Genomic DNA, 23,300 nt, shown 5'->3' on the forward strand with positions numbered 1-23,300 from the left:
GCAAATAACTGAGACAAACATTCACAGACTTGTTCATTTATACAGGCACAAATGCAAAACTCAGTAGCTGTGACTCCTCTGACCATGGCCTGGCTGTGGATGGCTCTCCATGGTACTGGGACAGTTAGCCAAAGCTTCTTGCCAGTGTCAATCTTTCAACATGGAGACGGCGGTTAAGATCAAGACAACAATTGAAAGCTGGCGCAGTTTGTTTAGATCATGCTCATGACGTGAAAGCCATAATATATGATCTAAAAAGAGACGACGGATGAGCTACACCTGTTTCAGTTGATCTCAATTTAAAGACCCCGTATTATGCCACCAGGTGTACGGACAGCAAGCCATTCATTTGGAAATCTAGCGCACTGTGACATCACGCTGGGAGGTGACTGATCAAATCCAGCCAATCATTTCACACAGCCGCCGTTTGAGAGGGGTCGCTCTGTGAGTTGATTGGCTGGATTTGATCAGTCACCTCCCAGCGTGATGTCACAGTGCGCTAGATTTCCAAACGGCTTGTAATGGCTTGTTGCCCGTACACCTGGTGGTGTAATACTACGTCTTTAAAGCAGTCTGTTGTTATCACACACACAGAGAGAGAGAGAGAGAGAGAGAGAGAGAGAGAGAGAGAGAGAGAGAGAGAGAGAGAGAGAGAGAGAGAGAGAGAGAGAGAGAGAGAGAGAGAGAGAGAGAGAGAGAGAGAGAGAGAGAGAGAGAGAGAGAGAGAGAGAGAGAGAGAGAGAGAGAGAGAGAGAGAGAGTGTGTGTGTGTGTGTCTCCTCACGGGGGATTAATTTAGCTCTTTCATGCTGCGACACTGAAAATGTCACACACACACACACACACACACACACACACACACACACACACACACACACACACACAGTTAAACTCTCTCTCGCTCTTTCCACACACACATGCTCCTAGACACATCACGGTTATAAAGTTCCTCAGTACTTCAGAGGTTTATACCGCACAGTGTTGGAACTGTAAAAATCCTTCACCAACACTACTGGAGGGACATGGCTTCACAAACCATCCAAGCACATATGGGCACATACACACAGATGCTCACCAAGAATACAGTGCCAACACGATCACCATCTGGTTTGTCAATAGCAGCAAAACAACACTGTTTACACCTTTCTCTCATTCTCACCAAATCGTTCCTTCCTTTCTACAAATTGCTCTCCCCCCCTTTTTTCCCCCTTTTTTTCATGTCAGCATTTCTCCAACTCTTTCCAGCCACAGAACACACAAGCCATGGTTTTCATGATTTTCAGCTGGAAATAGGTGAGAGTGATCCAGTGCAGTCAGTCACAGAGAGCCAAGACCGCACTGTGGCACTGCAGAGAGGTGGCATTCATGGAGTATGAATAAAGGCATAATAAATCTGAACTGCACTAATAAAACCATTTGATTTCTGCTTGACAGCTCATGGGATCAAATGTTGGAATAGATTAGAAAACTGAATGGTAAGCGCTCTTCATTCGATAGCGGCTGGCAAGGCACATCTTTTAGGAGACGATGAGCACTCAGCCGAAGGCTCCAGTTTCCCCCGTCATTCTTGAACTTGTGCAGTTAATGGAAAGAAATGGCAGGGCCTTGCTCCAAAAACTGCATTTCCTGTAGTCCCCAGAGTTCTCCTCTGGAGCAAGTGGAAATGCATTTCTAAACCATCATGTGATGGCAGATGACGGTGAAGTATTGGTCTATACTGCCTAGAATCCCCTGCTCTGAAAACCATCAAGGTTCTACTGTCCCTCCCCTCGTGCCTTACCAACCCGCCGCTGATCACGCCACACCGATGATGATTGGCAGGCACACCGCAAAGCACACTACATTACTAGGAAAGATTACCATACTGTTTTGTTCTTGGGGAAGACAAGGTCACCCACTCACTGACCCCCCCCCCACCCACCCACACATGCACGCCCAATGTGTAAGTGATATGAGAGAGCTTGGTGACGGGCAGAAGCGAGGTTGTGTTTTATCAATCAGGGGAATCTCTTGCTCCCCAACAAAGCTGTAATGGATATAAAGGAGTGGTCACCGCCTTTGGAGCAATTTCACAAGATCTCACTAGTTCTTCTTTTATTGCTCTGTCTATTTGTTGTAGTTTAAGAGAGAAGCCATAACATTTTAACGGCCCTATTTCTTCTTCTTCTTTTTTCCTTCATGAACCCTGGGTCGGGCAAGCTGATAAAAATGGATTGTGCCTCTGGAGTGCTGCCTCTGTGCCGTGTCTCAGGGGCTGCGATGTCTCCAGGGGAATTTTCCTCTCTGGTTATAGAAATGGATGGGAGATGTAACAAGGAAGAAAAGTGCTAAAGAAAAAAAGACCAGCTATCAATCGAAAATATAACATTTAATCTTGTATATATATTTTATTTACTATTCTTTTTGATTTTATTGTTACTGTTTACTGTTAATCTTTCCCTCTTGCATCAACATGCCAAGAAAAAAAATGCCTTGTACATTCTTGTACTTAGCAATAAATACAACTGTGATTCTGGTTCTGGAAAAACTTCCAATGGTACGCTACCAAATTTATTTTTAAAACATATGTTTCTTAACAAATGCTAAGGTATTTCAGAATGTTGATGACGACGATGATTATTATTATTATTTTCATTATTATTATTATTTGTTGAGGACTCCAGCAGTTAGTAATTACATCACTTTGCTAGAGGGGGACAATGATGTTGTTTTAATGATTGCATTGAGACTGTTGTTCCTTGTAACAGCATCATGTATTTATATAATAAGCCCTGAGAGATATAAGCAGGCATCATCAGTAGAAGGGAAAAAAAAAGAAAAAGAAAAAAAAACAGCACTGGTCAGTGGTGATAAACATCAGATTAAATCAGCAGCCAAAAAATGAATAAAATGATAAAAAAAAGGTAATAGATGTGAGTAGGAAACTTGTATATGTCTTTTATTAAAGCATTTTGAGAATGCCGTCTTCTACCCTGGGGGGGGGGGGTCGCCACATCTGTTAATTTGTGGTGCTACCCGAGTATCCCCTCAATGATAAATTAAGCTTATCATCATCACCAAGTTTATCATCATCATCATCATTCGAAGACAAGTATTATGTATGTTGCGTTGGTGAGGCTGGGTACACATTAGAACATATCCTGCCATTTGTTCTTTCATTAGCTAAGAGACTGCTCTGAGGCTTGATCAATGTTTGGCTGGTAATTTGACTGGTCTACAGATCCAATCTTTCTCATCCTGACTGCCAGATTGGCTGACCCCTAGGAATAAAGCTGAGGTTGGAGTTTGCACAAAACAATTCTTTACCCATGTTTAAGAGGGAAAAGCTTCCACCCACTTGGTCATATGCAAATATCACATTTATTGTGAAACAATTGACCAAAGGACCTTTGTAGAAAGTAAGGAATCACAAATGAACAGGACCTGTATATTTCCTTCTTGTGAGCACACCTGTGTGACTTAAAAATCCTAATGAAGAACTTTTAAGACATATTTAAGTTACATTATACCTATACCTTGTCCTAACTGCATGCATGCACCAAAATGTTAAAGTTCCCCTCCAGACATGTTTTAAAGTTTGAATATACTCAGAGATGATTTTAACATGGTTTTCCCCACATTAGATAAATAAATAAATAAACTGAAAAGGGACTGGAAGCACATCTACTCTTTCTCCCGCGTTAAGAAATTCTGGATCTGTGGATATGCAAATATCATAGGTCTTGTGCCCCGCCCACCACCGCTGCTTGTTTGGTTGACTGGTGATAGAGCATTGCGCATCAAGATGGCGAGTGTCAGAGGGTACCATCAGCTCACAGAAGGCCAAAGATAGTCCATTCCATTATCCAAACCGCTTATACTGCTCTCAGGATTGCGGGGATGCTGGAGCCTATCCCAGCAGTCATTGGGTGGCAGGCGGGGAGACACCCTGGAAAAGGCCTTCAGGCCATCACAGAAAGCGCTTCTCACTCCATCTGCATCGGTTCTGATTTTATTTTATAAATTCATAATTTGGCAACCTCTAAACAAGAGGTTTCTGAGGAAATAAACCCTGCAAACCTGACTATTCAGTTTGTGTTGGAATGTGAAGAGTAAATGAAAAGCTCCTTTGTCTCCCTATCAAAATGTTGCCGCCTCTGCAGTTGCTAGGAAGAAAAATGCTGTGCCTCAGCTCTGTGATTGGTGGTCCAGCTACAATTTTACAGAGTTCTGAGCAATAGTAAATCAATGAGAGGGTAATTTCAAATGGCAGTAAAATTGACCAATTTCTTCTCTCTAAATGGGTGGGTTTTGTTATCGCTAACTTTATGACAAGTTCTGTCAGCTGCGGGGGGGAGGGTACGGATTACAAGCTAGCTAAAAAAAGAAAAAACCTATAAACGAGCTAGTTAGCCTTTTGGTTCACAATTGAACCCGCGAGTAACGTTATTTCTAGTGAAGAGGAGGACGTCGTTGCGGATTTATTGTCCACGCCGTTTATTCAAGAATAAAGTATTCTGATTCTGATTCTAAGATTATCTATTGACAAATTTGCCTTGTTTGTGGTGGTGGGTTCCAAAAATGCCATGCTTGCTGTTCATTGTTCCTGTTTCTGAAGTGTCTGTCGCTAATGGTTGCTTAGCTTTGTGTGTGCTGTCATGATGTGTAGGCGTACATGAAATTTTGTTGGTTTTGTGTGGCTGTCATACGTTTTGGGCATAGTTTTGAGTCCTACCCCGTTGTCACCATATTCCGTTCAAGCACAAAACAAAACAAAACAAAAAAAAACAAGAATTAAACTGACAACACTACAGAAAACCAAAGACTGTGGCAGTCTAGCCACCCCAAATGTCAGACACTACTATCTGGCTGACCATTTTCAGACCAAATGGCTGCAGTCAGAGCAACAATTAAACCAGAGTTGGCTGGAAATAGAACAAACCGAATGTCAGGAATGATCAATATATGATCTCTCATTTCTCTCTGAATCAATAAGGAAACATAATTGCTTTAAAAATCCATTTATCGCAACAACTCTTGACAGCCCGGTGGAAATTCAACAAACTCCCGGGTTACTATCCATCCCCCAAAAACTCACTCCAATTTGGCACAACCCAGATTTTCAGGTTAAAAAACAACAACAACAACATTAATTTCAAGCCTTGGAAGCGACAAGGAATCACTCATCTAGAACATATTTTCAAAAACAATTCATTTTTATCATCCCCAACAATAACCCAAAGGTATGACATCAGAGGCCATGGCTTTCTACAATATCTCCAACTGCTGCAGTCTCTAAAAGCAAACATCAAATTAACTAACAACACCCTTCAGTTACCACTGATGATCAATGATCTTACTCATATTGCTAGCTTAAAATTTTTTTTCAAGGATATACAAGCTCTTCTTAAAAACAGATGACACTGTGTCTTTACCAACCACAGAGTGGGAAAGAGACCTTTCCGTCACCACCATTTTCTGTGACCCACAATTCAAAAAGGCAATTTATCCAGTACATAGCCTTACATTGAGCATATATATAATCCAATGCCAAATGTTCAGAGACACTTGCTCACATTGCACTCTTAATACCACGGCCGATTACTTCCGTGCCATCTGGCTCTGCCCACCTGTTCTATTCAAACATTCTGGACCAACATAATTGATAAACTATCTTATCTCCTGGGCCACAGCATTCCGGTTTGCCCATCGGTTGTCTTCTTGGAGCTCTCTCCTCGGTCAAACCACCATCCAAACACCAGCAACCCATTTTGATGGCTTTAAAACTTGCCAAGAAAACAGTTCTACTCAGTTGGAAAAGTGGAAACAATCTTACCACATCCCAATGGTTACATCTATTAATAGAATATATCTCAATGCAAAGACTAGTGGCATTATCCCAAAACAAAGTTGATGCATTTAATGAAATATGGGCTACTTTTACCAGTGTCTTAGCATCATCCATCAACACATATGATTATTCCTGATCTGGGACATCATGGGTCTCGGGCATGTGTTTGTTTTTTTGGCTGCAGTGGGATCCTATGGTTGGGTGGGTGTCCTGCAGCTCTGAGGGTTGTCCTGGGAGCTGGGTGATGTGGCTACAGGGGATCATATGCCTAATGGCGGGGGCAGTTATATCTGTGTCCATGGCCTACGTGCGTGGCAGTGGGGTACTGGTTCGGGGCTTGCTGGAGGTGCAGGACAGCCTGCCAGCGCTTGGCAGGATGCCGAGTGCCTCCAGCTGGTTGCTGTGGATGGGTTGCCCTCCGGTACCAGGGATGGGATGTGGGCTGTTCCTGGGGAGTCTGCTTGGCTGCTCTATGGCCAGCTGCATTCCTGCATTAGTCTTGCTTTGCCTCACCCCTCCCTCCCAGTTCTGGAATGCATATGCTGCACATACACCAAATGATGCCATTTCGGTGGTGGTGAGGCAGGCGGTTGCGATCTTGCCCATGACGCTGCTACCCTTTCTTGCACCTCGACAATGTCCCAACATTTTAATCCCAGTCACACTAGGTTAGTACACCTACCCATCCACACAAAGTATACGCGAAACAACACCCGTTACCAAGTCAGGGTCAGCTGGGCAGGAGCGGTGTGAGTAGTTTGGGCCTGATAAGCCTGGTCGACTCATACCCCCATACTCTGTCATTTCAACTCCATACATGACACAAGTGCACATTAAGCACTAGACGACTGGGATGTAAGTGGGTCGGCGTGTGTGGGTCGTCATCCAGTGGGCAGCTGAGAGGACCCCCTGCCCAGGTGGATCTCTCTGTCCTTGGTGCTGGGTGATGTCCTGCCTGCTGTGTACTGGCAGGGCTGTGGTGGGTTGTGGACTCCTGCCCCCCGTGGGCTCGGTGTTTCTCTGGGTTTGCAGTTCTTTGGGCTCTGGCTGTTCTCTTAGGCATGGGTGTCTGCCTGTGGATGGCTACAGAGCCTGTCTGCTGCTCGGAGGCCCTACGATAAGCCGCGGATCTCAGACACCAGAATTTATTGGGTCTAGTCCCAAGCACTCACAGGTGGACATTTCACATGGACATACACACTGCTAGTATCTGCCTCACACACTCCCTGGAACACTGTCCTGTTAACATCCATCCCCCTCATCCTTTTTCCTTTTTTTTTCAAGGTCCAATTCACAAAAGATATTGCGCAAATGATATTACAGCGCAAACGTACCCATAAAGTCTTGCAGCTTAGTGCAATTTGCCGTTGTTTTGCGTCTGATTGCAGTTATCCATGTGGCAAAGTTTAAATGGCGGTTTTGCTCCAAGAGCACAGTGGGCAGGTTTAATGTCATCCTTGACTTCGTCATCCTTGAGTTCATCAAGTATAGCAAGAATTGGTTGACCCGGCAACCTGGATCAGCGAATGATTTCGGTCTCAGTTAAATCAGAAAGTGATATTGTCCTGTGAAATGTCTGCTCATGAGAACGCCTGGCATGGTAATGACTTGGCCCGGCTACAACCACTGCTGCCATGATTACTGGAAAGTCTGGGTGTCAGTCACCACCAACTCTCTGAAGGTGCCAATGATTTTCACTCTGTGTGGCTATTAGTACCGGTGTTCGTGAATTGGACCTTATTTTTTTGCAGTGAGGCTCATTTGCATAGAACAGGGCCCATTTTGTGCCAAATGTATGCATATTACCTAATTTAAATACATGCAAATAGCACCGGAGCACCAAGACAAGATTTGCTTGGCAGCGCAGTTAAGGGGGGGGTGCATTTCACCCTTAGCGGGTGCTTTGAGAATTGCATGATTTCTTTTTGTCTTGTGCTGGTTTAGCAGCCGCAGAAGCCACGCAGTCCTTCTGTGAATTCGCCTGTCACCGGAGAGAGAGAGTCTTAGAAATACGAGATGCATCCGCAGATAGAAACTGGTGAAAGAGGAGGGGGAGCAGGAAAACTTACAATTAAAGTAAGCTCTCTCTCAAATCAAACATCCAGAGGAGTGGAAAGTATTGTTCTTGCGACAACATTTATAACCTTTTGGGGGTTTTTTTGGTTTTTTTTTTTAATTTGAATGTAGCTTAACCATGTCATCTGATTTCAGAATCAGAATCGGAACCAGAATACTGTAACGTGCATAGGTAAGTAGACACGTTGGCCCCTTGACTAACGGGTCGGACCATTTAGTCGAGCGGTTGGCGATGTCTTCCGAGGTGCGGGAGGTATGGGTTCGCGTTCCGACTGCGGCAGTTCCTGTGCCCCCCCCCCCCCCCGAATTCGCTAGAATACGTTATTCATCTCTGAAGGGAAATTTGGGTAAGTAATTCATATATGCTACTTCAGTACACTTTAAAAAAAATTCCCCGCTTTTTCTCCCCAATTGCACCTGGCCACTTTCCCCTCTCTTCCGAGCCGTCCCGGTCGCTGCTCCACCCCCTCTGCCGATCCGAGGAGGGCTGCAGACTACCACATGCCTCCTCCCATACATGTGGAGTCGCCAGCCGCTTTTCCCCTGACAGTGAGGAGTTTCACCAGAGGGACATAGCGCATGGGAGGATCACGCTATTTCCCCCAGTTCCTCCTCCCCCCTGATCAGACGTCCCGACCAACCAGAGGAGGCGCTAGTCCAGCGACTAGGACACATACCCACATCCGGCTTCCCACCCGCAGACACGGCCGGTTGTGTCTGTGGGGACGCCCGACCAAGCCGGAGGTAACGCGGAGATTCGAGCCAGCGAGCCCCGTGTCGGTAGGCAACAGCATAGACCGCTACGCTACCCGGACGCCAATACTTCAGTACACTTTAACAACACATATTACTGGAACCACTGCAGAAAATTACAGATGAACATTTATTATCCAGGAAGTGGCATTATAGACACTACCACTGACTCTGGAACAAATAGGCCACAGTTTAGAACACTGACCATATACTAGGATGTGACCTAGTCTTGTTTTCTTGTCGTCTCCTTTACTGCTACAACCGATGTCCTAAACTGATATAGATAAGATGGATCTAATTATGTTTGTCAAACACATGTCAGTGCCTGTTTCTATGTCTCATCAGATACATGCTGTCATTTTTCATTTCTAAGTTTGCTTGTTTCACTTGTGGTGATCGTCCTCTTGGTGAAGCGATGATGATTGGTTGTTGAGCTGATCAAACGTGCTGGAGAGGGGGACCGGTGGGGGCTATAAATGTATAATAAAAACCCCATGCTCGTCATCTCTGTGTCGCATGCCAAGCCTGCCAACAGCACCGATTTAAAATAAATAAATAAATAAATAAAAGATACAGCTAGGGTGCCTGGCAATGCCCCTGGATAAAGAGGCGCTAGTCTCACATTTTGACACTCTCCGCCGGTTCGGACAGTCTCCTAGATTATAATGAAAATGAATATGTTTTAACGTTTTTTCCTTCACTCAGTGGGCATGCAATTTGGACTAGGGGTGTAACCAAATACAAATATGGTATTCAGGAATGCACGGTAGCACAGTAATATATCTTAAAACCGATACTAATCAGCCGAATGGGAGACACATTATTCAATATTTGTTTCATTGTTTTGTTTGTCTTTACTGTGCAGATCCTACTGAAATTTTGATTTGCTTGGGGAAAAAAAGAGCTTATGGAAGAAAACATGTTATACAGCAATATTTTTTTCTATAACTTAATGACAACTTTGTGAAAGTCTCATGCTGGTCCAACCTGATCTCACAAAAATACATGAAATGACCACGACCTCTTGACACCTTATTATGTGGTGCCGGCACAAAAAGGTGTTATAATTATGTGCCGGCACCATGGAAACAATGCCGGTACAAAATCAATTAGGATCCTTTGTCGTGTTGGACACACAAACCCCCGGGTTCAACAGCGTCAGACAATGGGTGGCGGTTGATATTGATTTGTAGTTTAGGAAATTTTATTTTATTGTTATTTTTATTGTCATGTGGCTGAATTTATTATAGTGCCTTAGTTATGATTTTTTGTTCTCTAAAAACACTAAATTGTTTGTGATATAACTCATTTTTTATGTAATGAGATACTTTTCAAGGAAGGCCAGAGCTTCAGCTGTGTCAAATAAATTGTCCTCTTTACGTTATTAAAAAGGCAATTATATTCCCCTTTTATTATTTCCCCCTAATAATAATAATGATAATAATAACAATAGTAATAATTATTATTATTATAACCCTGGGGGCCCCTTTTAACATATTTCATAGTGAGGATACTTATTTCAAATGCCAAGCGTAATTTAACAGACCACTTGAGAACACTGGACACATACTGTGGAGTTAACTGTATTGCGTACCCTACATTTTAAACTGTTGGAGCTTTTTAACATTACAAACTATGAAGTGTCACAGCCGTTGTCAAGGTGCTGATCCTGCGACGGGCATGGCTGCAGGAGCTGTCCAAGGCCCTCACTATTTGACTCCTCCTCGTTACTCACTGTCGCACATTGCCCGCTTTTATTATCAAGGTTTGTGTAAAAAGCCCACCTGCCCACTCAACTCAGATTGTTACATAACTGTACTGTCACGATAGATAGAACAAGGTTTTCCTTTAAAGCCAAATTAGTTTTATTTCAAATCGGTTTCTCAGAATTATATATAAATCAACTGATCATACAGTCATGACTGTGCACAGTTATGAATGAGGGCTGTGCAATATGACGATATATAACATGTGATGATAGAAAGCGTCTATCGTTTCATATTAAGCTCTATCGTTTATTTTGTTGTGTCGCAAATCACACTCTTTACGGCAATAGCTTTCGTCATTTGAACTTCCCGTTCCCGCTCTTTGCGCAGCACGGAGGCAGGCAGGGAATTTGCGTGAAGGCAACACAAAGAAACATGGAGGACAGTGAACGTAATGCAGAACGGGGTAAGTCCGAACAGAAGGACTCCGGCCAGCCGGGAGCTTGTTCCTAAAAAGAGGGGCTACTTAGTTATGACTGCGGTGATTCAAAGAAAAACCTGTTTTATACAGCGACTGAGCGCTAACTCCTCAGCCGGGTTGTTGCCTAAGTCGGAGCGCCGGAGAAGAGGGGAGATACGCCTGGCGGAGAGCTGCGCTCCACGGAGTGCACTCTTCTAGTTCATGTGTTATATTTACTTGTATTTTGTGAACAGATGAATAATTCAAAACCTGAAAATCAAGATTTAATTCTTAGAAAATGTAACTGTCAGTAAAAGCTTTTCAACTACTTCGGTTCCAACCACACCCACTACTGGTTTAAATCGGAATACAGATACAAACTAAGATATTTTGTGGACTACAGATACAGATATTGGTGTTGTGCTGCACCCCTATTTCGGACAAACTGTTCCATATCACGGAGGTATCATACCTGAACATAAAGACAAGCATATACACTCACCGGCCACTTTATTAGGCACACCTGTCCAACTGCTCGTTAACGCAAATTTCTAATCAGCCAATCACATGGCAGCAACTCAATGCATTTAGGCATGTAGACATGGTCAAGACGATCTGCTGCAGTTCAAACCGAGCATCAGAATGGGGAAGAAAGGTGATTTAAGTGACTTTGAACGTGGCATGGTTGTTGGTACCAGACGGGCTGGTCTGAGTATTTCAGAAACTGCTGATCTACTGGGATTTTCATGCACAACCATCTCTAGGGTTTACAGAGAATGGTCCGAAAAAGAGAAAATATCCAGTGAGCGGCAGTTCTGTGGGCGAAAATGCCTTGTTGATGCCAGAGGTCAGAGGAGAATGGCCAGACTGGTTTGAGCTGATAGAAAGGCAACAGTAACTCAAATAACCACTCATTACAACCGAGGTATGCAGAAGAGCATCTCTGAACGCACAACACGTCGAACCTTGAGGCAGATGGGCTACAGCAGCAGAAGACCACACCGGGTGCCACTCCTGTCAGCTAAGAACAGGAAACTGAGGCTACAATTCGCACAGGCTCACCAAAATTGGACAATAGAAGATTGGAAAAACGTTGCCTGGTCTGATGAGTCTCGATTTCTGCTGCGACATTCGGATGGTAGGGTCAGAATTTGGCGTCAACAACATGAAAGCATGGATCCATCCTGCCTTGTATCAACGGTTCAGGCTGGTGGTGGTGCAATGGTGTGGGGGATATTTTCTTGGCACACTTTGGGCCCCTTAGTACCAATTGAGCATCGTGTCAACGCCACAGCCTACCTGAGTATTGTTGCTGACCATGTCCATCCCTTTATGACCACAGTGTTCCCATCTTCTGATGGCTACTTCCAGCAGGATAACGCGCCATGTCATAAAGCTCGAATCATCTCAGACTGGTTTCTTGAACATGACAATGAGTTCAGTGTACTCAAATGGCCTCCACAGTCACCAGATCTCAATCCAATAGAGCACCTTTGGGATGTGGTGGACCGGGAGATTCGCATCATGGATGTGCAGCCGACAAATCTGCGGCAACTGCGTGGTGCTATCATGTCAATATGGACCAAAATCTCTGAGGAATGTTTCCAGTACCTTGTTGAATCTATGCCACGAAGGATTAAGGCAGTTCTGAAGGCAAAAGGGGGTCCAACCCGGTACTAGCAAGGTGTACCTAATAAAATGGCCAGTGAGTGTACATACATGCACACATATCAAGGCACTCGGGGGGGGGGGGCATAACAGGTTAATGGTAATAGATTTACAATGATGAGGTTCATAGTTTTAACTCCAGTGTTGCCTCTGTCGTAGCTGAGTATTGGAGGTGAAGAAAGGGCAAAGGAAACATCAAAATAAGGAAGGAAAAAAAACAAACCTTTTTACATCATAACAGTAAAATCTCAACACTGTGGGGTCAGAAAAGTTTTGACGTTTAGCATCAATGCTTGTGCAGTAGCCTTATCACTACCAGAGGTGCACTTGCTCAAGGGCTGTTGGCAAAACGTTTTTACAGATAAACCCTACATGACCATGCATGATTTTACATCTTTATGTATTTCTATGAATTTAAGATAGCATAGCAACAAAACAGTCTTGCACTCTGTTGACAAGAAAAGCTTCCCAGTGATGCAACTACTTTTTAAGATAACTTGTTGGCATTAGCATTTTTCAATAACAACTAGAAAGGAGTTGTGCAGCAGCAGCAGGTCCTGTAGCAATTGAACATGTGTAAGTCTACTACTATCGTTGCTCTTTTGATGCTCAACTTGGCGGCATGGTGGCAGAGTGGTTAGCGCTGTCGCCTCACAGCAAGAAGGTTTCGAACGCTGGGGTTGTCCAACCTTAGGGGGTCATCCCAGGGCCTTTCTGTGTAGAGTTAACATGTTCTCCCCGTGTCTGCGTGGGTTTCCCCGGGTGCTCCGGTTTCCCCCACCATCAAAGAGACATGCATGTTAGGGTTAATACTCCTGTCTGTGCCCCTGACCGAGGCAGGGCAAGACAAACTGGAGTTGGTCCCTGGGTGCTGCACGGTGGCTGCCCACTGCTCCTAGCCACACAGCTAGGATGGGTTAAATGCAGAGGAAGAATTTCCCCACGGGGATCAATAAAGTAGTAAAAAACAAAAAAAATTAAAAACAAAAAACTATGGACTATATAAAAAATGTCGATATAGCATCTGTGAAATTACCCAAAGATTTCTAAAGAGCCTATTTGAAGCCACAAGTTTGCTTTAAGTCGGCTGCCATCTTGTCAGAGTTTGGAGTCAGAACATCTAAATTTAGGCAACTAGGTGTAATTGAGGTGGGACCCTCTTGAGCTGCATCAGCAATCTGTCAATCACCCCAGAGAGAGAGAGATTTTTTTTTATTTTTAAAAAACTTTATTTTACATAAAACAAAAAAATCAACTGACACATCCATTTCACAACATCAACACGGAGCAACTCCTTCACATTAAGCCATCTAAAAAAAAAATTTTTTTTTTTTTTTTTAGAACAGTGGTCCAAGTCACATACTCCCAAAGCGTCCAAAGAAATACTATGCAAAGACAGAACAAATGGCTTTACTGAAACACCACTGCGAAATAAATTCATCCAAGTTGTTCATTGAGGTGAAGAAGTCGAAATCCACTCGGACTCTCGCCTTCACCCTTGCAATGAACAAAAGAAGTAAATCTTTCTCTGAACCATTATTATTTAGACTTGTCCTGCTTCTGTAAATCGAAAACTTGGTTTGCCCCACTACAAAATTTAACAGTTGCCACTTTTCCACATCCTTCCTCTTGTACCCAGTTTGACACCTGAGATACCTATTTTGTTACCCAGTTTGTCCTGAGATACCCAGTTTGATTCCCAGTTTGTCCGCTGTTTGACACCTGAGAGAGAGAGAGAGAGACAGAGAGACAGAAAGAGAGAGAGAGAGAGAGAGAGAGAGACCTGTCAACCAAAGCAGCCATGCTCCTTAACATGTCAATCTTTAAGTTTTTATAACCTCTTTCTGGAACAATAATTTTCAAAATCCCTACCAAAACACACATTAGAAGAAGTGAAATTAGCTATTGAGACACTAACATGCACTTCTTGTGGGGGAAAAAATGGATTGACTTTGTATTTCTAGAGTGGAGTATGGATTGTTCTTCTGGGGCCAACATCCAGCAGCTATTAGAGGACCTGCATCTTAAGGCACTTCTGCATTAGCCTCCAAAACCAGCCGTGGTGGTTGCCACTTGAGCTCAGCATATCTAAAGCATTAGAGCCTAATACTCCAATACTAGGGGGGTGATACTATGTGGTTGGGCCACTGGAATTGATTAATTTATTCAGTCATTTATTCTTGATACCCACTTAATCCCAGGGCACTGGAGCCAGTATCTGCAGGCTCTGGGCATGAACAAACGCTTGACATGTCAATGATCTATTGCTGTAGTGCCGATGCATGCTACCACTTGCAGACAATTGTTAGGTTACACTTTTTTTTCCTTTTTATGCCTACTGATTTTTTTCTTGCAAAATACCAAATATTTTGTATTTGTATGCAAAAAACAACAACAAACAAACAAAAAAACAACCATTTTAAACATTTTTCCTCCAGCTTTTGTAGCATTAGATGTATGTATTTATGTATTCTGTGTTGTCATTTCATAGGCCCGAGTGCTAGGCTTTAGAAAGTAACCGTAAGTGTCCACTGTGCCATAAGAGTCCTTCTGTCATGAAATGAGCTGCTGTTGGAGATTTCTGGTCTCTATCCAGTTGACTCACTGGGCCCAGCTGAACTCGCTAGCAAGCTAACAGAGCCAATTTACCAAGCCACTCTGCCCAAGGCTTCGCACATTGGCTGGTGTGTATGTGTGACTGACAGAGTGTGTATCTGTGTATGTGTGGCTGATGGGGTATGTCTTTGTCTGTATCCGAGAGAGAGAGAGAGAGAAAGAGAGTGATGGCAGTTTCGACAATAGTTGTCGAGAGCTTGCCCCCCCCCCCCACACACACACACACAAAGATGGTGAAGGGTGAGGGCCTGGATTGCTTCCATGTCCAGCAGTAATGGGGCTTCTCAGCAAGGCTCAAACACTCAGTCACACTCTCAGCTGGGAAATTGATTCTGCCGAGGTTCCCTATTACGTGTGTGTGTGTGTGTGTGTGTGTCTGTGCGTGCGTGTGTGTGTGTGTGTGTGTGTGTGTGTGTGTGTGTGTGTGTGTGTATGCATTGGTGTGTTTGTTTTGACTAGCTATGCCACTATGGGATGTAAGCTGCCTAAAGGTTAATTTACTTACCATCACATACTCTCAGGTTTGGGCGTTTGCAGCAAAATCAGCTGTCCCCTGTTTGACACCTGAGTTACCAGTACCTGTCCTGCAGGAGCACCGAAAGCCATGCGCATAATATCGTGTCTTAGCAGAGAAAATATTGCATTTTCCATATTAACAAAGAAGGCTGTGCAGCTCCAGCTACATAGCGTTTACAGATAAACACAGGGCAAGCAAGCAAAAATGTGTATGTTACACTCACAGCAGTGCTGAAAATACAGTGCAAGGAGGGTGAGCTGGGTCAGACTTTCTGACTGGCAGCCATGTCACACCCGCCTGGTTTCAATTACCGAGTTTCACTTCCTGTCAGGGTGAACTGCTAAAAGGGTAAATCTAAAATAACAAACAAGCTAGAAATTGACAATACCAGTAGCTTAGTTCAGCCAACCTCTGTCGTTGCAATCTGCATGCACTTGAGGCAGTGTAACAGCACTCTGCTTAAATGTTGTTCCCCACATTTCCCAGTGTGGAGAAGCACCTAGTGCTGCTGAGAGTGGGTTGCCTCTGCAACTACAGAGCTGTTTGATTCACTCAAGCCAGTATGACTTCTCTTATATATCATCTGTTGTTCTTCAACCACCACAGTGAGGAGAGTGCATGAGGAGGAGTGAGGGAATGAAGCGGCAATGACGGCTAGTGAGAGAATGAAACACAACCGTGTTCTGTGTTTGACTACATTTTGTACGTCTGCATGTGTATATGTCTCATTGTAAAAGGTATAAAAGTCTGTCAGTAGTCATGCATGGTAATTTATTGGAAGTGTCTGACACACACACACACACACACACACACACACACACACACACACACACACACATTGTCATTGTAAAATGGATAGTGCTTTTGTGTGTGTGTGTGTTTAAAAGACCAGAAACAGTGCATGCTAGTGTGGGCAACTTGACTGCATTAGCATTCAGTGAAGAGTGATCAGAAACACAACAAGTAGAGGAGACATTTTTCCTAGAATATATCCCACGACACAGGCTGCTTCCTCCAATCTGTCTCTGTGATGAAGAACTTGGCACCCCGGTGTTTCTCTCGTCCAAATGTCTGGTACAGAATCTTTCTTTCAGTCTATCTCTTTTTTTTTCTCTAACATATGCATACATACACTTATATAACAGGGCAAAAACTCATGTGTACTTATAGGCCAGGACTTGATTCCAACTGGGCATGCACTCATCACATATGGAGGTACTTAGGGACTAATCTTTCAAATATACAAATGTTGACTGTTATTCGGATGTGGAAATGTCTTTATCAAATTGTGTGTGTATGTTTGCGTGTTTGTACAAGTGTTTGTTAAGATTTAATGATCTTAATGAGGAACTTGGGTATGTGTGCATCTGTGTGGATGCCCATCCATGTTCATATTCACATGTAGTATATTATATTTGTTGAGATTTGTGAACGTGTGTTTGAGTGTGGGTGCCTGTGTGTGCCCCAAGTGTATATTTGTGTTGTAACCTACCTGTGTGTGTGTGTGTGTGTGTGTGTGTGTGTGTGTGTGTGTGTGTGTGTCTTTGTTTAAAGAGATGGGGAGAGAGACAGTAACAAATACACATCTATAATGAGATCTTTTAAGTCCTTCAACCCCTTCCTGAGGTGACAGGCAGGAACCATGGCCAACATGCTCCTGTCAAATACCTACTGAATCAGAGACTCTTTGGCCGGCTGAATGGGCACCATTTACTGCAGATCTGTTCTTTTCTTCAGTCACGCAGACGCACTCAGTGGTAGGGGAGGGAGCCTGGAGACTGCAAAAAGTTGACATGTCTTTTTTGTTTAACTCGAAGGTCACCTTTGGGGATTAAAAATCTCTTTTTCATGGCAGACCTGATCAAGAAATGGTCGCATCAATCACAGACTTTAAGTTCCTGACAAACATCAAGGACACTTTACATGGGCATGTATTACACCTTGCAGTTCTTGTCCTCCTGAAAATCTATTTGAAAGATCTGAAGGGGAGCAAAGGAGTTTTCTGGCTCTTTGACTTTTGTTCACCTCCCGAGAAGAGAAGGCCAGGCATAACATATGCTTCGGCAATACACCCAACAAAATTCAAAATGGGTTCTTATCAGGTTGTTGAGGTACATTCCCCAGGTGTACATGTTGCCTCTTTGCTCATTGATAAAGGAAAAAAAGTTCTTCCATTTCTTCTGTAATAGGTCCCGCAGTCAGTAGGCCCTTTTTAAAGACATGGCCGACACACTTAGCAGGGTAAAGAGCGGTTCACACCACTGCCAGTCATTTTAAAAAGCCAACCTTGCATTTCCTCTGATTCCTCATATGGGCAGTGGCTTCAATACAGCCAGTCACGTAATACAGGAGTCGTCATCAACACGTCTTTCTGTTTCTGTTGTGAGATGACTGCAGGACTGTGAAAACTGATTTTGATCAGGGTCACAAAATCCTAACAGTGCAGGAATGTGGAGTTGTGCCCAAACAGCCTAGGGCGAGGCACTGCCTTGAACGCTATCCAGTCTTAAATGAGCAAAGAGGCACGGCACTTGTTTCACAGAAGGAAAAAAAAAAGGTATTTTTTTAATTTTATCATTTATTTCATTTTGGCAGCAAAAAAATAATATTTTTACTACTGAGCAAGTGTTGTGCCTTTTTGCATGCTCTAAAAGCATGTCAATTAGCGTTAGCTTTGGTTAGCAAGTTACTGTTTTGTAACCCTTGATCAAAGGAGACAATAGGAGCAAGAATTTCGAAATGGAAGCAAAGCCCTTCATAATTTGTTTCTTGTTCAGCTTTTGTTTTCATCGTTTTCACAATTAAAGGCCCTGGTTTTACTTCTTTTTTTCTTTCTTTTACAATGCAACGTGCAATGTTTTACTGCACACCATCACAGATAGTGAATTTACACGAGCGTAAATTCAAGGAAAACATGTAAAACTTGGGTGGAACTGTAGAGCTTGAAGTCATGCTACTATCAGCAATAATCTACTCTATGGAAAAAATGAAAGCCCAATAAGAATGGAAGGTGAACATTACTTTGAGGTTTTCAGGCGTAGCATCACCAGATGTTAGTGCACTAATATGCATCCTGGCACAGAGGTTCTTTCCAATCCTGGTATTGCCTGGGACTCAACTGGATGACACAGGGAGTGCAATTGGCAGTGCACCTGGGCGGGGAGCCGGCAGGCGCAATTCATCCCACCATTGCAATTAGTGGCTCTGACTGGTGGAGGAACGCCCACTTGGCTGAGGGAGGATCCGGGGGAAATAGGGTGGGCCTCCACACATGTCACATTTCCCCAGAGAAACCTGCAGATGGCAGGTGAAATAAAGAGGTTGGCAATTTTGCGTGTATCGAAGGATGCACATGGCCAAACTAGGCCTTCCGCAGTAACTGCAGGACTTGAGCAATTACGGGACCACAGGAGAACAAGGCAATCGAACATGTGAAAACTGGGATGAAAAGGGGGGAAAACAATAAAACAGAATCCCTTGGAGTATACGGGGCTGCCACAGGGACCGTGACACAGTCATCAGTGTCAGTTGGTGGGGTGGTAAGGGAGCTGTGAGTGGATAAGAACTGTCAGAGATGGATAGGAGTATATTACACATTGTAGGGCCAGCAGGGACACACTTCTTTCAATTAGTCGCCTATGTGTATTTTACTAAAAAAGAAAAACATTCCATTCCTTGTGTCATGGCAATATGTTCTATGTATCATTTATTACCACTTGACTTTCATGTTGTGGAGACTCCACACACCCTGTTAAAAGGGAAATGACCGCTGAAGCGTTGTGAGTTGAATATCACTCACGTGTGCGACCAATTACAGACCAGGCTTGAGCGACTGAATGCCAGCCAAAGTGCCTGGAATGTCAGGATTATTAGCTGTGTTATGCTCATTTGTCTCCACACTTATTCTGAACCCCCAGTAATTAAGAAAGTCCAGTAAATGTGAACGGATGACACTGTAGGTACAATTGGCACAGTTGGCTCGGAGAAAGTAATGTGGATGCACATATCTTGAATCGAAAATTCACATTTAGCTGTCATAAAAGGTAAACGGATTATCAATAAGGATAAGTAACCATGGGAAAATGGTCGGTAAACCCCTCAGTGGGAGGCGATGGCCTCCGCCGAGTCACCAGGCAGCTACTGTATATTCTCCTTCCTAAACGGGATCTATAGGCTCCTCCGTGACTGTGATCATCTGACCCCCTGTTGCCATGGTAATAGCAAGTATTCAGACACAATTTCCCAGAGTCCAGTTGGCTCCCCAGGAGAGCAAAAGACACATGGTGTCTCAGTGGTGCCTTCTAGCACTCTGTAATTCCTCCTGGGGGGGGGGGGTGGCAGAGGGAGGTGAGAGAGATTAGCATAGATTTTTGTCCCGACTCATGTCTTTAGTGTTTTGCATATACACACACCATGCATACACACATGTGCATGTGTGTGTGTGTCCTATTTGAACCACAAGCCAGTAAGTGAAATTATACCACAAGCGGAATGCACGATGGCAAAAACTATGAAAACAGGACCCATGTTGTGAAAAAGTGGGATCTTCCTTTGACTTGAAGCAGCCCGGTGAGCAGGCAATTTAAGTCTCCCGTGTTTCCGTGCCCCCCGGTCAGATAAGATAACATTTGTTTGCTATGCCATGTTTAGGAAGAGTTTCCTTCTCCATTATCGGTTTAAACGGAGTAATTAACAAATGGGAATGTCGTTATTCATTCAGTCAGTGGCTAGTTCAGTTGATTAATTTGCTCATTTTTAAGGTGCTCAGCGTTGACATCGTTGGATTGGAAGTGTCAGATAAGTGTCGGGTTCGGTAGCGAGAACTGGTTCTGACTTGAAATCCATTCCAGATTCCCAGGAACTGGATATTTATCAAACCTAAGTGTTTGTGTTTTTTGTTTCATGTTTACTTGCAAAAGTGTGTGTTTGCGTGTGTGTGTGTGTGTGTATACAAAGTACTCTAGCTTTCTACGCTCACAGGCGTAAGAGGCTATCATGTGAGCACAGCTGTGTACACATATCACCTCTCCTCAACTCAATGGGCAACACTTGTTCGGCAGAGTCGAACCGTTGTGTGGTAAATACACAGGCGCACACTATCAACACCAACAACAGCATCCCCGCTGTACAATAGTCGGTATTATTCCACCGGTGCTGTTGCTGCTGTCTTGTACAGCAGCACGGCAGGGCATGCCTTCTTCTGAGTCAAAGTGGTTTTCAGTGCCATGTTTATGGCTTTTCATGAGGGAAATCCAAAGTTTCTCCCATCAGCAATGGAAAGCCATGTGAATGAGGAAAGAAGGCAGGAAAGAGAGAGAGAGAGAGAGAGTGAGAGAGAGAGAGAGAGAGAGAGAGAGAGAGAGAGAGAGAGAGAGAGAGAGAGAGAGAGAGAGAGAGAGAGAGAGAGAGAGAGAGAGAGAGAGAGAGAGAGAGAGAGAGAGAGAGAGAGAGAGAGAGAGAGGAGTCTTTCATCAAGTATTGGGATTTCACTGCAGTTGCTTGGGGCTTTAAACCCCACAGCAATGCTTCTAGTTAACAAGATTGCAACAGCTGAAGGTGCCTACACACTAAATATCATGCACTTTTGATTCGCCTCTCTCTCTCTTCCCTTTTTCTTTTGCTTTACATCCCTGCTAAGTAGGAGATTACAGTTTACAGGGTAAATAAGTTGAAGCAAATTTGACAGTTCAGCAGCGAGAGGAGAACTTGGTGCATCCCGGCGTCGGTGGGTGTAAGTCTGTGTTTTATGTGCAAGCCCGGATGCCTATGTGTAAGTAAGTGTGAAAGTGTGTAACAGAGAGAATATATTTGGAGCTGTGTCACAGGGCTCATTGCCACCCAGGCATTGGAGGGGCCATCTGCCATCTTTGATGCCCACAGGCTGTCCCGAAAGCATTGCACTACCCATTGCAGTCGTAGGGGGGGCCGCAGTCAACTTTGTGTCGTGCAAGTTTTCTGGCAAACATATGCACTGAATGCTCGAAGAGAAGGCCAGAACTGAAAGTGTATTTTGGTTGTTGCATTTTGTTTGCATTTGGGACCACCATACTGCTTCTATTTGTTTCTAAAGAAAGGGCAGATACACTGATTGAACCAGTCTAATCCGAAAGGATACACATTCTGCATCTGTCTATATCAGAAAAAGACAAAAAATGCAATGTGAGTTAGCAGCACACACTACTGAATATGTACTTCAGAAATGGCTTTATCTTATAGTGACATAATTTATACCTTTAAGGCAAGGCTGTACTCTTTAACAAATACTGGTTTTATCCCGATATGCTTAACAGGGAATAATCCCTTCTGGCTTTCTCATTTTAAAATGGTGTCAAAATCAATTTGAACATATTATTTTATTCCAAGCTCCCAAGATGATGTAATACTGTATATCTTGCTTATTTATATGCTGGGGCTGCAGATATTGAGCTTTACTTGGAAATTGCCTGAAGTATAGGGAAGGCCAGGGTCATCTGCTCTAAAGCACCGTTATTACAGAGGAAAACGCCTTGCTCAAGGACAAATGGAAGAGTACTTGCAGGCATATTTCCTGTCAAGCTTATGTCTCCTTCAAACCCATATATAATCTCTGGTACATATCTATCTATCTATCTATCTATGCATCTATCTATCTGTTTTGTTTGTCTGTCTGTCTATTGAGCTGTTATTTATCTATTGATTCTAGAATGAAAATTCTCTTGCTGCACCTCAACAGTAAGATGAGGCTACACAGTTTGCTACAGATGGGCACTGGTTGAAGCGGTGGGGGACTGTCCCACAGAGTGCCTTGCTCAAGGTCTCTTCAGAATGCACCGCTCCATGCAGACACATTACCTTTAAAAGACATGATTTCCATGGGGAAACTATGAAAGCTCTGCCCACTTTTTGAATCAGCCCAAAGTTTTTAAATCCCATGTAAAGAGAGGAGGGCTAGTTGGAAGCTCAACAAGGATCCATGTGGTGGACTGAGGTGAGTCCTGCGGCTGGTGGGGATGATGAAAGCTGGCATGCAAACCACAGAATGACCCATGTTGAAGTTTGACCACTCATAGACTCATACTAAGTAAACGTATGTTAGCTGAAAAATCAAGATTTCTTCTGAGGTACTTTTTTCCCTTCAAAATGTTCGGCCCAAACAGAACTGAGAGTCCTGATATTGGGAGTGTCAGACTGTGTGATGTGGGCAAGAACAAGAACTCCTTCGCTGCAGAAAACTATTTCCTGTCTGTTCCGGGTCCATAATCGAGCCCTTACAGGGTGGCCGGCAGGCCAGCGGGCTAAAAATCATCAGAGCACCCTCTCCCTGTGAATCCATAATGGATGATATTCACAATCCAACCGCCTCTCAGCTTCAATTTTCAGCGCTGGTCCAAAGCCCTCTCTCATACAAGCACCCTGCACCACGGGCGGAGAAATACATACGATCTGTCACATCCACTCAACGATAGGACTCCAAGAAGAGGGGAGAAAGGGTGGGGATGAAATTAAAGAGTAAAGGTAAAGGGTAGAGGGAGAGGATAGAAAGAAGAAAAAAGAGAGAGAGAGGACGGCCAGACAAAGCAATTGAAAGGAGGGGACTGCCAAGAAAGCTAGAACTTCAATCTAAACCTCCACTTGAATAAGTCATGTCTTTCTAATAGACTTCAGGAAATAGTCATGAATATATAAAGGGGAAAAA

The 23,300-nt window shown here is 43.7% G+C and overlaps 1 protein-coding gene across 1 annotated transcript in view; it reads left to right on the forward strand.

Moving 5' to 3' along the window:
- The window catches only part of LOC130122476 (pro-neuregulin-3, membrane-bound isoform), a 583,791-nt gene that overhangs the window by 163,494 nt on the left and 396,997 nt on the right, over positions 1-23,300 (forward strand). The window lies entirely within an intron of this gene.

This window comes from Lampris incognitus, chromosome 13 (genome assembly GCF_029633865.1).
Source record: "Lampris incognitus isolate fLamInc1 chromosome 13, fLamInc1.hap2, whole genome shotgun sequence".
NCBI lineage: Eukaryota > Metazoa > Chordata > Actinopteri > Lampriformes > Lampridae > Lampris > Lampris incognitus.